We start from the raw sequence: 18063 nt of genomic DNA on the forward strand, positions 1-18063 counted from the left end.
AATCTAACGTGTCTGTGTTACAAACTGTAGAGACGAGATGCGGCTAAAAGAATTTTCCATGGTGGTCTGGGTCAAATGGAGGAGAAGAGGAAAGAGAAGGTCTACATGACAGGAGATGTCACTGGATGTAAGAGGTATGTGGTGCTGTATTCTCCTCAATGTCTTTTTTATTACAATTATATGTATTTTAAATTTGACGACCAAATTTTTCAGTTTAGGACCCAATTTGGGGTATTTTTTTTTAGTCTGAAGATGTCATATGGCCTAAGAAGAGACTGTGGTGCCCATGAAGCACCGCAGCCTCTTCATACAAAAAAAAACTAAAAACTAAACTAAAATGGAGGGAAGGGGGGGGGGGGCAAGTTGGGTAGACAGCCCCGGGCCTATCATGCACTTAATCTGCCCCTGCTCACACCATACATAGCAGGACCAAATCCTCTATAATAGTAATGAGACAAGTGTATAAAATTATGTATAAATATAAATAAGGCGCAACATTATTGTCACGAGGGTATCGAGAACCACGCCTGACTCCGTTATACCCGGGGTCAGGAAGTCGCAGCGGTTGGCTGCACGCTCTATTTAAGATAGGGCTGTTTTCCTTATGGTAGCTTTCTGGGTTTGCTTTGCAAACCCTTTTGGCTCACTCAGGGATCCGTAGCTCCTTCTCCTCAGCTGTTCCTTGTCCAGCACTCCCAAACCTCCTTATATTCCTCTCTCACACTTCTCTGGTTGCCAGAGATAGAGCTTCCTGCCTGGACATCTATCCTGACCCACTGGAGCTGTGTTGCTGCGTTCTCTGACTGTTGATTCAGAACGCTACCCTCCGGATCCCTGTTGGACCTTTGTGGACAGTTGTTGTCGTCCACCTGGGTGTTTGTGTTTGTCTGTGTTTGTCTGTCCTCTCCCTGGTGTTTCCCTCTTAGTGCAGTGGTGAGGACTAGCGATCCCACCGGCCCGTTCACTATCTAGGGCTCATTTCAGGGAAAGCCAGGGTTTAGGCACGTGATCGCCGCACGGGTGAGGAACCCGTCTAGGGACGTCAGGGCAGTCAGGTGCCAGCCGCAAGGTGAGTTAGGGGTCACCACCTTTCCCTCTCCCTTAGGCAGGGCTTTCCCTGTTTTCCTCTCTGTGCGTGACACCGGTCATTACAATTATGCGCTATACCCATTCCACATCCACAGAGGGTACCAAGCATGGCCCTCCATAATATTTCTAGTAAAACACAATACATGTGAGCATATATTAAAGAACAAGTAGAAGAAAGTACTTACTATATTCATAAAAGTACTTATATAATGCATATAATAACAAGTGCTGCGTGATGCCAAAAAAACAGTACATACTGCTGTGAAGAAGTTGTGATAGTGCAGTGCAGTGCAGTGCAAGTGAAACATGCAGGTGACATGCAGTGATTTTAAATTTCTTAACATACGCTGTACTACATATCCAAAGGCTACCCCCCATAATGAATAAAACCATCAATGAAATATAAAAATATATCAGATAGCACTCTCTTCTCTGTATTCGCATGGTTGTCAACCCGATCCAGATTGTAAATATAGAATGGCCAGATGATCCAGGGCATATGTAAGATCCGCAGGTACCAAATCCCATATGTGTAATCCTATTAAAAATACAGAAACAACAATGTTAATATAAAATGACAGTTAAAAACACATAGCGAGTGACTGGTTCGGAACCCGGGCTATAAGCAACAATGTCATATCAGTGCACCGAAGGCAACAGAGAAGGAACACACTCAACAACGGGAAAGATTTTAAAGGAATGGGGAAAAACTGTTGCCCTCATTCAAACCAAAAGGTGTAATGATGCCAAGAAGAAAAATCCATTTGGTTTCTCTTTGGGCCAGCATTTTTTTTCCAATTGCCACTTCGTGTATCTATGAGAACCCGGTCGATACCTCTTACCCGTAATAGAGACCCATCTGATTCGTGTTTTTCTTTGAAGTGTCTTGCCAAGGTCTTCAACTGTGTCTCATCTTCCTCATCTTTAGCTGCTATAATGGATAGCACATGTTCTCTGACTCTTCTCCTTAGTTATCGGGATGTCATACCCACATAAATCAAGTTACATGGGCAAATGGCCCAGTATATGACCCCCATTGTCATGCAATTAATGGAATGTGTAATCCTGAAGGTTTTGTTACTAGCAGAATTGTGGAACTGTGTTGCTCTCTCCATGTTGGCACAGGCAACACACTTACCACAAGGCTTGCTCTCCCACGGGGTCCCCTTTGTCCCAAAGAGGCCCACCTCTTTGCGGGTATAGTGGCTGCGGACCAGCCGGTCACGCAGATTTTTAGCCCTCCTAAAAGTGATCGAAGGGTATGGGGTAATGGCCCCCTGTAATTGTGGGTCCTGTAATAGAATATCCCAATATTTTGTTAGGGCATTATTTACCTCCTTCCACTTGTTATACCCTATGATGAATCTCAGTTGTTGTGAGTCTTCCCACATACTTTTCTTGTGTAAGAGATCTCTTCTCCATGATGATCTGGCCCTCCAATAGGCCTTTTCGATACAACACCTGCCATAGCCTCTCTGCTCAAACCTTTCCCTCAGGTCCCTTGCCTGGACCTCAAACATCTCATCGGAGGAACAAACCCTGCGAACTCGCAGGAATTGTCCAACTGCAATACTTTTAATTAGGTTGCTTGGGTGTGACGAATCTGCATGCAGCATTTACATTGCATGCAGCATTTACTGATGTTTATTTTTTAAACAGATTGGTCGTGATCCGTCCACCCGCATCCACCTGAAACAGCACATCCAAGAACTCAACATTTGTACGAGCAATCTTGTAGGTAAGCTTGATATTTCTGTCATTATCATTGAGCAAACCAATGAAATGTCCGAACTCCTCTTCAGTCCCCTGCCAGATAATCAAGATGTCATCTATATAACGTCCCCAATACTGGACGCCATAAGCCTCTGGCAGGGGATCCGTCTGACGGACTTCCCTCTCCCACAGCCCCAGGAACAAATTGGCATACGAGGGCGCACAAGACGCCCCCACCATTGCCTTCCCCCGGAGCTGCAGGTAGAAGGACCCCCCAAACAGGAAGAAATTATGTGTCAGTACAAACTCTAACAGAGAAAGGACAAATTGACACTTATGCTTACCCATATTGGTACTGTTGAGGAAAAATGCTGCTGCTTCTAAACCATCCTTGTGTCTAATCGATGTATACAATGATTCCATGTCATATGTGGCGATGAGCATATCTGGTTCCAGATGGATGTCTTCCACCTTCCTTAAAATGTCCATCGTATCCTTAAGATGTGACGGTAATTCTTCCACCAAGGGTTGCAGGAAGTAATCAACATATTTGCAGATCGTGTCGCCCAAGCTGTTGATACCGGCAATGATGGGTCTGCCGGGTGGATTTACCAGATCTTTATGTACTTTAGGCAGTAGATACAGTGTAGGAACAACTGGATATTCTGGAACCAAGAAAGAGCATTGTTTACTAGTGATGATCCCCTCCTCAACTCCCATTTGAAGTATCTTAGATAATTCTTGTTGAAATTTGGCAAGGGGTTAAAAGTTAACTTCTTGTAGCATTCAGTATCATGTAGTTGTCTACGAGCCTCTTTTTGGTACATAATAGCTGGCCATACTACAATATTTCCCCCCTTATCCGCCGGTTTGATAACAACATCCGCCCACTTTTCCATCTCTTTCAGGGCTCTTCTCTCCTGAATGGTACAGTTATCCCTACCCCCTTCTGGAATGATTTTAGATAACTCTCTCCCCACCAATTTAACAAACAAATCCACATTGGGATATAGGGACACAGCCGGAAAACTTTTTGACTTAGGGATCAAGGTCTTAGGGAACGCACCACGGTTTTCTCCTTCAGGTTCTTGTTCCTCCAATAGAGATGTTAGGGTCCTGAGGGCTTCCTGTTGAAGTGGGGTAGTGAAATTGGGATCCATACGTGAGTGAAAAATCTTTTTAAAAGTCGGACGTCGAGCGAAAAGATGTAAATCTTTCACTGCTGAAAAGTGATCAAAATTACAGGTAATGTAATCGCTATTTACCTAAGTAAGCAATGATAGTTTTTTTTCATGTCAGTTCTCTGTGCTGCAGTATCATTGGCTATTTGTCAGGTGCATTACACCTGATTATCAATCATCCAGGCTATTTGTAGGGTGGTAGCAGGTGCTAATGTATACGCCCCCCGAGAAAGCGGAGGAGCGAAACGTGCGTCGGGGTGCGCTCTCTACCAGACCTGGGTTTGTTCCATCTGTGCCTCCTATCAACTCTAGGTAATATGTTATAGTATATATTTCAACATTTATTACTACTATTGTTGTCCCTCCATACTGCTTATGGGCTAGCTATAGGTGCTGTTATTTCACCCTTTTTTCTGGCTCCTATTTTGCAGTTGTTGTATGTTTATCTGTGGGGTTGGAGGCTTGTACGTGTATTGGGGGTAGGGTTTCTATTGCCTGCTCAGTGCAGCATACACTGTTTCCCTATTCCTCTTTTGGATTTTTGGATTCATTTACCCAGAGTCAGGCGGCTGAGCTGCTTATCGCAGCGCTTGTCTGCACTGCTGCTACTCATTTTATCATTGTCTATGGTCTGTTGTTATATTTATTATTGAATAAAATATTTGTGTTATAATTGTACATGTGTGTCTTTTATTTCAATTGGTTGTGTTATAATTCTTCGGCACACATAATCTCATCCTTTGAATGATTTAATAGGTGACATAATACAATGTAAAACAGAAGTATTCACAGAAAAAAAAGATTAACCCTTCTTAAAATATAACTATTAATTATTATTAATGACCTTTTGTTGGGGGGGGGGGGTTGCTTATTGGAAATAGGAGATTTATGTATATCTTCGTTTTCCATCTCTTCTATTCTATTCCTAGCATGTTGCCCTTCTTTCCCATACAACCAGATTATTCTGTGTATAATTACACCTCTTCCAGTCCTTCATATACCCCAGGAGCAACACACAACCCTCGCAGATACTTATATATAAAAATAGTTTACTGATAACATAGAGATGACAAAGCAATGGACATTATACATAAAGATACAGATAACACAATACATAGAGGACACCACCACACACAGCTCCCTCCGTTCCTGACCACCATGGATGCTAAACAAATGTGGCTAATAATGTGTATGTATATACAGTATATGCAGAGTCCACCAATTTACAGTCTACTGGATCTACTCTTCTAACCAACTCACATCCAATACCTGACCATTAGTATATGTATATATAGAGACTCCTGCATAAACAGCATATATAATCTATTGGTAATACAATCGCCGACTACAAATATCTATATGTACACATATAAAGTCTACTGGGATATTATACTTATATACATACCCACATACGCACACATATAACTTAGCTTGCTCCTGAAATGCTGCTCATCCATAGGTGTCCAGGAAGAGAAGCGAGAGCCCCACTCCCAACTTTCACCTATATGTTGCTGTGTCCCAACCCCCCACCATAGACTCCACCCTGTGACCAGCCAAATATCTTCCATCTCTTGGTCAAGAGGATGTTGTTAAACTGCTTTTACAATGTGCCCTTCCTGCCTTAGATATGCTAACAAGGGACACAATGCTACTGGCTATACTGAATGGGTGAATACCACTGGGTCCAATTATTAGGCATATTTGTGTGGTCATCAGGATGAGGTTCTGGCTGAAAGACATATTTCCTGTAACACCTTTAAAATAGATAGTGACTAATCGTGGGAATTCTAAAATTGGTTGAAGGATAACCGGAGAACGCCCTTGGCCCTCTAGGTAAACCATACCCCCTTGAAGACGTGGTCTGGATGGTAACACTTGTCTGATAGTCGGACAGGGAACTGGTAAAGGGAAGCTATCCCTGTCTTTCCTTACCAATAGCGGAATAGCCGCTGTCTTCGAAGCTGGCACTGGGAAGCCCTGACCAAGCAAACTGATGGTAGGAGACTAGTGGGATGCCTAACTGGAGGGTGACATGGTGGCCAGCGATATTGGGGGTGTAATAGTATGTTGTAGGGACAAGGATGTGTAGAAGGCCCCAGGGTCTAGTATATCTGGATTCAGTATAACCTATAGGGTAACTTTGGGGTGGATAACCTCCTAACGCACAGAGGTATACGTGAATGGATACTCTTAGACATCTGCCCCAACATGCCCTACTGGAGCGGGACAGTCTTCCTAGGGAATGACTCCTACTAGTTACAGATATGGTCAGGAACCAGTGAAAAACAGTGGGAAACCCTAATGCCCCCAGAGTAGGGTCAAGAAATGTGTATATATGATAGTTATAGTGTACTCTAATGATATGACCACAAAATTGGGTCCATCTGGTTCTGTGGGCCCCATGCCCTAGATAGTTATAAATTTCTATTCCCAACACGTTTCCCCCCCATAGATCAGAGACACGGGGTTCATCAGGGCCTCATGCCAGAGTGACAAAATAGAGTATGGTTAATAACTATTCCAAAGATAGCCTAGTAGTGTAAAATAAAAATCTGCTCAATGTATAGTTGTCTATATCTCTTCTCTTATATTATAAAAACGAGTTTCTGTCTGTCTGTCCTCACCAAATATGGCACACATGTCAGGGAAGGTTTTAGACCAGGTCTCAGCTCTCTAGGACGCACTGTTCCTGAGATATTCCCAAAATATGACCTGCATTAGCCAATACGAGCCTGCAAGTCTTTTTCTTCATATCCCAACTGCCATACACACGGTCACATGTCCCTTATCAGCCAATAGAAGCTTGCAGGCCTTTAGTCTCCACATACACACAGTTTAACAACCCAGCCATTTTTCGCCACTGCTGTAGGTCAGCTTTAGGCTAGGGCTAAACACGGAGATAACGGAGGCAGAGATACAACAGACGATTAAATCCCTACAAAATGGGATATCGCCGGGCCCTGATGGGTTCCCGGCAGAATTTTACAAGGCCCTGGGACCTGAGATAGTGTTTACGCTGGCCGCCTTGTTTAATGGGGTGTTCCGGGGGGGAGGATACCGCCCTCCAGTAATGTGGCATATATTAAACTAATCCCAAAAATAGGGAAAGATTTGACAAGCCCGGAATCATTTAGACCAATCTCTTTGATTAATCAAGATCTCAAACTGGCATCTAAAATATTAGCCAATAGACTAGCATCATTTATGCCAGACCTGATCGGGGAACACAAGGTGGGATTCATTAAAGGTCGCTCCGCAGTAGCAAATATTAGAAAAGTACTGGCAGTGCAGGACAGTCTGCATGGAAGGAAGTCGAATGCCACACAGGCCCTCCAGGCTGTCGATGCCGAAAAAGCATTCGACAATGTTAGCTGGCAATGGCAGAATGATGTGCTGAATGCGATGGCTCTGAAAGGTACCTTTCTGAATTATCTCACAGCTTTATATACAGACCCTCAAGCGAGGATACATGTCCCGGGCTTTCTGTCTGATACCATACGGCTCCATAAGGGAACAAGGCAGGGTACAGAGTAAAAGGTTACAAAATAAATGTGTCTAAAAGTCAGCTCTTATTTCTGGGAGACAAAAACATACCATCCATATCCCAAGTTGGGGTAGAGCTACATAGGGATTACATCACATACCTAGGGATTAAAATAGGTAGAACAGCGTCCTCAATTTACTCTTTAAACTACCCATCGCTTATTAATAAGATAGTCAAAGAACTTGATAAATGGAAAGAGCTACTATTGTCTCTGATGGGGAGAGCATGCCTAATAAAAATGATCAGCTTTCCTAAAATGCTATATCCGTTACAGACAATCCCAATGCTTCTAAAGCATGTTGATGCGAGGAAGATACAGTCAGCATTTGTGGCCTTTCTTTGGAATAGGAAAAGGCCTTGCATAGCCTATAAAAAGCTTTGTTTACTGAAATGGGAGGGAGGCCTGAATATGCCCGACATTAGGTTATATAATCTGGCGGCCTTATTCCAACATGTAAAAGATTGGGTTTAGAATACGACTTATTTCTCAGCTGGTAGGGTTGAGCAAGAGTTGGCACAACCGTGGGATTTAGTAGCCCTTATACACACCAGGCTTAAAGATCTTCCAGTCGAAATTAAGCAATCCATTCTACTCAGAGACACCATAATGGCGTGGAAAGCGATCAGGAAATTGTATAAGCTCCCAATTTATATGTCGCCCCAGATGCCCCTGTGGTCTCTCCCTGCCTTCCCACAGGGAAGAGAGAATAAGATGTACAAAAAATGGAGGGAGAAAGGCATCCGCACACTGAATGAAATAATGGTAGCCTCGGATCATAAACTGATGACATAAGAGCAATTAGTGAACAAGTACCAGCTTGTCGCTTCGCAGCTTACAGCTTATTGCAAAGCCCAGTCGACCTCTATGGGGGATGGCGACAGAATGATCTGGTTTGCAGCTCTTCTGGGGGAGGTGAGGGCATGACTTCACTTGCAGACTTATATAGACGTATTCGCGGCACGAGTTCTATAGGTTTGGTAAAAAATGTGTTTGTACATTGGGAAAAAGACATCAAGGTTGCAGACCTAGCCCTCAAAATGAGAGAGGGCTTGGAATATATTAGAAAGCGAACAGTGGCGAGAATCGCAACTGAGAATCTTACATAAAGCAACTTATGCTTTTAACCTTTCATACTCTAATGCCCCAGCTCACTATCTTAGAAAGTGCCCTAAATGCTCACAACAAAAAGCAGATCTTTTACACGGGTCTTGGAGTTGTGCACATATCAAACCACTGTGGGAAGAGCTAATTTCCTTTATCAGGGAGGTTTGGGATGTAGAGGTAAAAGGTAGAACCCCAGCAGTGTATATTTCAATATATGCCAGTGGGACAAGATGTATTCCAGGGGAAAGGATTTGCAGAACCAGGGGTGCATATTGTCCTTATGGCAGTAAAGAAGTGTTTATTGCGTCATTGGCTGACTAATACATCTCCTACAAAGGAAGAAGTTATAGGTCTGGTGAGAAGGATACTTTATTTGGAATGGCTGGAAGCTGGTAAAAGTAGGGAGAAGGCAGTGGCAAAATTCATAAAAAAATGGAGGAAACTCGTTGAGCATATTTTAACGAAAGAGGAAATCAAAGAATTGATGTCCCCCTTTGTGCAAACCAAGTGCTATCTGGAAGCAAAAGTCAAGGGCACACTAGGGCTACTTAAGATATAGGAGAGAAGTCACATATAGAATCATGAGGTTAGAAGGTTTCAGAGGTGATGTTTAGGATCAACATGAGCAACATGTGTGTTGGGGGGAATGTTGGGGGGGTATAAGAACTAACATGAATATCTTTTTCAAATGTAATCATATGCTATAAAAGGATGTACATGATGTGATATGCCTGAGACATAGTTGTATACTGCATACAATGTGATTTCTTAAATGTATGCTATTTGCCTTTTACATCCAAATAAAGAAAGTTATAAGAAAAAAAAAAGAAAAAAAATCCATGGACACATGAGTCTGGATGGGATGGGCAATGGAAATAGAGATCCGGAAGGCAGAGTATGTGTCACCTTAGCTCATGCACAAGTGCTACAGGCTGACACATAGGGCCAGATTTATCATTAGCTCAGGTCAGAATAATGGAGTGAAAAAGTCCCCCAAAAAAGTCCCAAACGCTAAAACTACGCACAAATTTGCGACTTTTTTCTGCTCTGCACTATGCTCGCCAGTTTTCTGAAAGTTGGCGTGTTTTCTTATGTAAATGAATCTCTAGACAGATTTACTATTGGTACTATTTAAAAAGTCGCAATTTCACTCCAGTGATGACCATGCTTATCTTATGAGACTTTTTAATAGAACATGCGACTTTTTCATAAAAACGTGCGACTTTTGTAAAGCTGCTTACTGACGGATAAACTTCTACCGTCAAACCACATTTATTACAGTCTTAAAGGGCCGAACATAAATCTGATTTGGCTAAAACTGACTTTAGCCATATGTGAAAGTGGAGTGAGCTGTCAGAGTGATGATAAATCTGGCACTATCACTGAAAACGACTACCTAAAAATTAACTTTTATTGAAATAATCTAAAATAAATAATCCCTACCAAATGGATACACAGTAGTGCAAAAACAACACAAAAAACTGACTACACAAAACAGAGAAAGTCTGGATCAGACAGAAAGCTAAGCTTGAGGAAGACAAAAAAGACGAGTATGTATAAAGGCGTTAGTTTATTTGTTTTTTTCGCCTCCATCATTATTATCTTTAATAAATGAATATGTAGGATGTCTGTACAATCTAAATATGACCCTCTATCACCACTATGGTTAACATAAGTATAGTGAGCATGCACATGGTGATCACATGATATGCCCGAGTACCGTTGATTGGTCCAGTTTAGCTGGGACGGCCCCATTTGGCTATATAATAAGGTGGGAAACCTCAAACAAATTGGAGCCACATCATTTTTTGCCCCCTGGAGGCCCTTCCTGAGACCACCATCTTGGACCACTCAGCTTGACCCTCATCATGACCATCAGTTAAGTATACTCTTGTCTACTCTTTGGTTGCTTTACCGTTTATTCAACCGTCTGGGTGGTCATTTTTGTATCCGATGGTTTATGGTTTGGTTTGGCCTCCAGTTTATTATTTATGCTTGATTCATCTTTTTTGATACTTGTTGAGCACTTCTTGTGTCCGTTTGACACTGATGTACATATATGTCCCCTGATGAACCCCCTTTTGAATGAGGAGGGGGGGAAACGCGTCGGGACACGTGGTTTAACAACCAGTATCTAATACATACTAGTACCCAAATATCCATATGGGCTAGTACACCAAGGGCATCATAAGGATAGACAGTATAGGCACGTGGACGGAGTGTGCCTACCATCAAGGCACATCTCCGGGCTGAGGATTTGACAAGGGACATCACAGGGATAGACACTGATTTGGCACGTGTTGCCCCGGTGCTTTCCCCCTCTCCCCCCTTTTTTGTCTTCCTCAAGCTTAGCTTTCTGTCTGATCCAGACCTTCTCTGTTTTGTGTAGTCGGTTTTTTGTGTTGTTTTTGCACTACTGTGTATCCCTTTGGTAGGGATTATTTATTTTAGATTATTTCAATAAAAGTTAATTTTTAGGTAGTCGTTTTCAGTGATAGTGATTAACTAGTTTGGCGACTACCATCTACATTTACGATTATAGCCTTAAAGACAATAAACAATGATGATAAATCTGGCCCATAGTCCTCAACACACTTACGCAACCCTGGCCACCAAAATGAACGAGAAATGAGGTCAGCAGTGGATCAGCTCCCAGGGTGTCCTGTAAGAACCGTACAGTGATGTTCCTCAAACACCTTGAGACGCAATTCAGATAGAACAAACAATTTCCCAGAGGGACAAGAATCCGGTGCATCTCTGTCAGTATGGGATCTGCGTCTCCACTGCAGGGTGGTAGATCGCTGTCTGCACATTGCAGCACTATGGGTCCCAGTACTGGCTTACCTTGTAGGAGATGCAGGTGCCCACCAGCATACCGCTGGATCCGTCCTCACTACCAGGTGTCATCTGATGCGCTATAGCACGCGCGCGTGCACCTCTCCCTTTCTTATAGGAGTAGGCAGCTGGTTCCTGATTACCATCCCCACCCGAAGGCGGGACTATTTGTATTTAAGGCAGCTTCACTCATCATGAAGTGCACAAGTGTGGTTGTTGTACCTCTTGACTCCCACTGAAGCGTCCCACTGTGTCTGTTTATTGGATTTCCTGGATTCTGACCTCTGCTTCATTTGACTACGCATCTGCCTGCCTTCTGTTTATTGGATCACCTGGATTATAGACCTCTGCACTGCCTGACTACGCGTCTGCCCATCTCCTCCTGTAAGTCTGCCTGGATCCAGACCCTGCACTGCCTATGAGACTGCTTATATCTGCACGCTATATTGCTCTGAACTTTGTGTTGCCTGTATCTGTCAAGTGACTGTCACGGATGGTGTAACAGAAAACAAGAAGTTACAAATAAGGATCCGGCTGGCTTGATCTGAAACTAAGGAATAAAAGGGAGACCCCTATTTAAGCCCTGAAACTCTCCCTGTCTTCTCAGCCCATGCAAAGATCTCTATGATAGAAAATTGCATGCCCTTGTGCCTCGACTGTATGACACCTGAACACCCTATAATAGTGAGGGGACACAACCACCGGCTCCCTACACTTAATACGGAGGGAGTCAGGGTCACCTAGGATCAAGCAAACAGGAAAACAGAAACAGAAAAAACGCATAGGAGCCTTCAGATTTTCAGGTCGATCCCAGTCCAATACAGCACAGACTTTCTCTGTATCCATACGAAAACCCGAAGATGACAACAGGTAGCCCAAATACTGCACCCTCCTGTACAGCAAAAACACACTTCTCCAATTTAGCATACAATTTATCTCTTAGGATCTGTAACACCTGTCTAACATGATCCTGATGAGTCTCCATGTCTGGAGAATAAATTAGTATGTCATCCAAATACACAACAACAAACCTCCCCACCAGGTGATGGAAAATGTCATTCACAAAATACTGGAAAACCGCGGGAGCATTGGTCAACCCAAAAGGCATGACCAGGTTCTCAAAATGACCCTCTAGGGTATTAAAAGCCGTCATCCATTCATCCCCTTCCTTGAACCTGACCAGATTATATGCCCCCCTTAAGTCCAACTTGGAGAACACCTTGGCACCAACAATCTGGTTAAACAAATCAGCAATCAAAGGAAGGGGGTAAGGATCACTGACAGTAATCTGATTGAGCTCACAGAAATCCAGACATGGCCCAAGAGTTCCGTCCTTTTTTTTTTAACAAAGAAAAACCCTGCTACCACGGGAGATTTGGAAGGTCTATTTAAGTGTCCTTTAGCCAAACTCTCGGTAATATCCTTTCTCATGGCCGTTCTTTCGTGTCCAGAAAGATTATACAACCTAGATTTGGGCAACAGCTCCAGGAATAAGGTTGATAGGACAATCATATTCTCGATGCGGAGGTAAATCCTGGCATCCACTTTCAGAAAATACTGTACATCAGATATAAAAGAGCGTAATGCTTTAGTGGTTAAAGCAGAAAAATATGTATTCAGACAATTATCAAAGCAATAATCACCCCAATCTAGAATCTGTCTAGCTTGCCAATCGATGGTTGGATTATGCTTGCTTAACCACGGTAAACCCAGAACCAACGGAGCAGGGAGACCTTTCATCACAAAACACAAGATGAACTCCTGATAAAAGTCACCAACTCTTAATTGGATGTCATACACCATCTGAAACACTTCTGAGTTAGAGGTACAGAATCAATGGCAAAAACAGATATGTTTTTCTCTAATGCACTCGGTGACAACCCATGCATACGGACGAACTGACCATCATTTAGATTCACCCCTGCCCCACTGTCGATAAACACCTCAATACCCACAGTCTTGGACTCTAGCTCGGCAGTCAGGAGAAATCGGGTACTACCAGTCAAAGACAAATGCACATTCTCTAACTCCCCTCTTACCCCTCCAAGAGTCAGACGGGAATTAGATGCCCCCTTTTCTTTTTGACGCTGAAAGCATGGACATATATTGCTAAAATGTCCCTTTTGTCCACAGAAAAAACACACACCCTTCCTATGACTAATACTCTTGAAAGCAGATCCAGGAATAGCTCCCCCTAATTGCATGGGTTTGTCCCAAGACCTAAACTCAGGAGTATCTTCACCCAAATTGTCAGAGGAAGATGGTAAGTTATGTGATAGTACGTCCTGAGAGTGGGGGCCCCTAGATCTCTCTCTCAGGCGTCTATCAATGCGCACAGCAAGAGACATAGCGGCTTCCAAATACTCAGGATTCTCATGAAAGGCCAAAGCGTTCTTCAGCCTCTCTGATAATCCCTGACAGAACTGACTTCGGAGGGCAGGATCGTTCCACTCAGTATCCGTAGCCCACCTCCTAAACTCAGAGCAACAGATCTCAGCAGAACGCTTTCCCTGACGAAGGTCACGTAACTTGGTCTCGGCCAGGAAGGTCCGGTCTGGGTCATCATAAATGAGTCCCAGAGCTCTGAAAAATTCATACACCAAATGGAGGGACTGCGATCCGGTTGGCAGAGAAAAAGCACAAAACTGAGCGTCCCATTTAAGCAACTAAATAACCACACCAACTCTCTGGCGCTCATCCCCAGATGAGTGTGGACATAGCTTAAAATACAATTTGCATGCCTCTATGAGCAAAATGAAATTATCATTTTCCCCCAGAGAATCTGTCCGGGAGGGCAACTTTAGGCTCGAGAAAGGCCTGGTAACCACCACTAGGACCAGCAGCCTCTGGTCTCTGGATCTGCGAGACGGTCGTGCGGAGGTCAGCTACCTTCAAAGACAGTCTGGCCAGTTCAGCAATAGGATCCATGGCTGTATTGGAACAAGCAAAAAATGACGGTTTTGGCGGTTTATAATGTCACGCTTCGGTGTGGGAGGGAAACCCACACCGAACGTGGTTGTGAAAAGGCGTGAGGGAATAAGGCCTGGAAACTAGGAAAAGGAGCAGGTCACCTAATAGAGAAACCTGACTGACAACAAGTATAAACTGACCCCAGAGATAGGCAAGCTCATACACAGGAACCTAAAGTCCTAACTAACCCTGTAGAACCCTGGTACTAATGTCAGGACAAGAGACAACCTGTTCCTCCAAACGGTAGTATGAACAGGGGAAGGAGACACTTAACTTCAAATGGCTATGGAAGCACAGGAACTCTGCCGAGATCAAAACACCAGCAATCCACAACAAGCCTGAAGCTATAAACTGCACAGTATGGTGGGAGAAGCCACAATAAATAGGGAAGGTAAAATAAGCACATAAGCAACACCTGAGGTAAGGGGTGAGGCCATTACCAGAAACAACACAGACACAAATTGATCCACAAGGAACCTGTCAGATCAAACCATGTGTTGCCAGTCTGACTGATCTCCTGGCACGGGAACTTTTGTGACACCCCCACTATCACATATACACAATATACACTATGCAGTCACCCCCACTGTCACATATACACAATATACACTATGCAGTCACCCCACTGTCAGATTTACACAATATACACTATGCAGTCAGCCCACTGTCACATATACACTATGCAGTCACTGCCCCACCCACTGTCACATATACACAATATACACTATGCAATCACTGCCCCGTCCACTGTCACATATACAAAATATACACTATGCAGTCACCCCCACTGTCACATATACACAATATACACTATGCAGTCACCCCCATGTTACATATACACAATATACACTATGCAGTCACTGCCCCCCTACACTGTCACATATACACAATATACACTATGCAGTCACCCCCACTGTCACGTATACACAATATACACTATGCAGTCACTGCCCCCCCACTGTCACATATACACAATATACACCAGGGCTTGACAAATTTCCTTGGAATCTAGGAGCCAGCTAAAAAAGTTAGGAGCCAGGCGGAGCCGCGTCATAAAGCCCCCAGTAGATTCCCCCATAGTGCTCCCCCCCCACTTCTCCATAGAGCCCCCCCAATAATACTGTATACCATGTTACATATGCAGTGTACATGTGCTGTATAGTATGGTATATGCAGTATACAGGACCATGATATATGTACAGTATATGACTGACATTCAGTGTACGTGCTGTATACTGTGTTACATACGCAGTATACAGGACCATGATATATGTACAGTATATAGGACTATGGCATACAGTGTACATGTACTTGGATGAGAGTAGTAGTAATTTGCACTGGAGGCGTGTAAGTTACCTGCAGGTGAACCTGAGAGCCACGAGGAGGGCGCAGGTCAGCGCTATGGCCCCCGCACAGCAGGTCAGGCCTCCGGCCCATCAGACACAGCAGCTGCTTAACGTGCTGCCAGGCCAGACTCTGCATTCCGCTTATAGAGCACATGGGTGGCCCGAGCCCGCTGGGGGCAGGGCGGCGCTTCTCCTCATCACGTCTGTCACAGTGGACTTCCGCGGCGTACGCTCAGCCATGGGCAGGGAGCGTGTCCAAAGAGCAGCCGGGTATAGGGAACCTAAGGCACCGTCACACAGCTCTCCGCTCATCTCCACTCCTGTGCTGCCTCCGGACAGAACAGCGCTCCGCACCCATCGCCCAGGCACCTTTGAAAACGGGCTGACAAATACCCAAGCGCCAGGACTAAATTCCTGGTCGCCATGGCGACCTGGGATTTGTCGAGCCCTGATATACACTATACAGTCACGTCCCCCCCCCACTGTCACATATACACAATATACACTATGCAGTCACCCCCACTGTCACATATACACAATGCAGTCACCCCCACTCAGGGCTCCAGACCAAAAAAAAATATCAAGGAGCCATTGGCTTCTAACCTGAAAAATTTAGGAGCCAAATAAAATTTTTGGGTCGCCAAATTTAAAATATATATAATTACAGTATAATAAAAAAACAAAAAAAAACACGTCTAACCTAGGGTTGTCAAGACACCAAAATTTTTACTCGATTTCTCTACCACATAAAAAAAAAAAAAAAAACACCAAAAAAGCTGCGTGCATTCCACATTTTATGGAACATCTGTACCATAATAGAACAATCTTAACCTAATTTTTGTCGGGGCGAGGTGACAAAAAAATGGCAAATTGCACGTTTTTTTTTCTGTTACGGCGTTCACCACATAGGAGATATTTTTAAATATTTTAATAGTTTGCACTTTTTCGGGTGTGGCGATTTTTATTGTTTATATATTTTAAATGTAAAATTGGGCAAGGGGGTGATTTAAACTTAATATTTTGCTGTTTGTTTTTTTAACCTTTTTTTTTTTTTTTTACTTTTTATTTAATAACAAGATTTTTGTATAACTTACCAGTAAAATCTCTTTCTTGCTCTTCCTTGGGGGACACAGGAGACCTTGGGTATAGCTCAGCTTCCTAGGAGGCCTGACACTAAGTGAAAACTGTTAAGCCCCTCCTGCAGCAGCTGTACCCTCAGCCTGGAGAGAGAGACTACCAGTTGCGTGTCCAAGTAGTGAGAAAAAAGGCAATGACCAACAAAGTGGAACAAAACAAGTCAACTACCCGACAGGGGCAACCAAACCGTAACCTGTAGAACAATAATAATGGGTGGGTGCTGTGTCCCCCAAGGAAAAGCGAGAAAGAGATTTTACTGGTAAGTTATACAAAAATCTCGTTTTCTCGCTCATTTCCTTGGGGGACACAGGAGACCTTGGGATGTCCGAAAGCAGTCTAAGAAGGGAGGGACCACAGCCCAAGGCGAAGCCACCGTAGGCATCATGAAACTGCCGCCTGCAAGAACAGGTGGCCCAAAGCAGCATCCACCGATGCATGAGTGTGCACCCTTGTAGAACTTGGTAAAGGTGTGCAAGGAAGACCAGGTGTCCGCCTTGCACAACTGTTCAGCCAAAGCCCGATGTCTCTGTGCCCAAGAGGCACCAACCACTCTGGTGGAATGAGCGGTGACACCGAAAGGCGGAACCCTGCCCTTTGGTGCGGTAAGCCTCAACAATAGCTAATTTGATGAAACAGGCGATAGCCACCTGGGAGGCCGCCAACCCCTTGCGTGGACCCTCCAGAACTACCAAAAGAGAGTCTGTGTGACGAAAGGGGCTGGTGATCTCCAAGTAAATTTTCAAGGCCCTAACAACGTCCAACCGGTGAAGTTCCCGTTCCCCGGGGGTGGGAAGAGGATGGGCACAGAGAGGGGAGGACGATGTCCTCATTGAAATGAAAGGCGGAGACCACCTTCGGAAGGAAGGAAGGGACGGGACTGGGAACAGCCTTATCTTGGTGAAAGACCAGAAAATGCTCGGAACAAGAAAGGGCTAAGAGACGCGATGGCCACAAGGAACACGACCTTCCAAGACAAAAGTCGTAGTGAGATCTTCCGTAGCGGCTCGAAGGGGGAAGCTTGTAGCGCCGAGAGCACAATATTCAGGTCCCAGGGTGGAATAGGGGAACGGTATGGAGGAACCGAGTGAGCCAATCCTTGGATGAAGGTCTTGACAGGTCTGAGAGGAGCCAGCGGACGCTGGA

At 44.2% G+C, this 18063-nt stretch overlaps 1 long non-coding RNA gene across 1 annotated transcript; it reads right to left on the minus strand.

Annotated features, from left to right (window-relative positions):
• Positions 1-1058: 1058 nt before the first annotated feature.
• LOC122927884 lies at positions 1059-16203 on the minus strand. The gene is made up of 3 exons (XR_006387826.1): positions 15794-16203; positions 3147-3467; positions 1059-1627 (listed from the first exon to the last, which is right to left on the minus strand). It is a non-coding gene; the product is annotated as an uncharacterized LOC122927884 (long non-coding RNA).
• Positions 16204-18063: the final 1860 nt, after the last annotated feature.

The sequence above is a fragment of the Bufo gargarizans genome, chromosome 1 (genome assembly GCF_014858855.1).
Source record: "Bufo gargarizans isolate SCDJY-AF-19 chromosome 1, ASM1485885v1, whole genome shotgun sequence".
NCBI classification, from domain to species: Eukaryota; Metazoa; Chordata; class Amphibia; order Anura; family Bufonidae; genus Bufo; species Bufo gargarizans.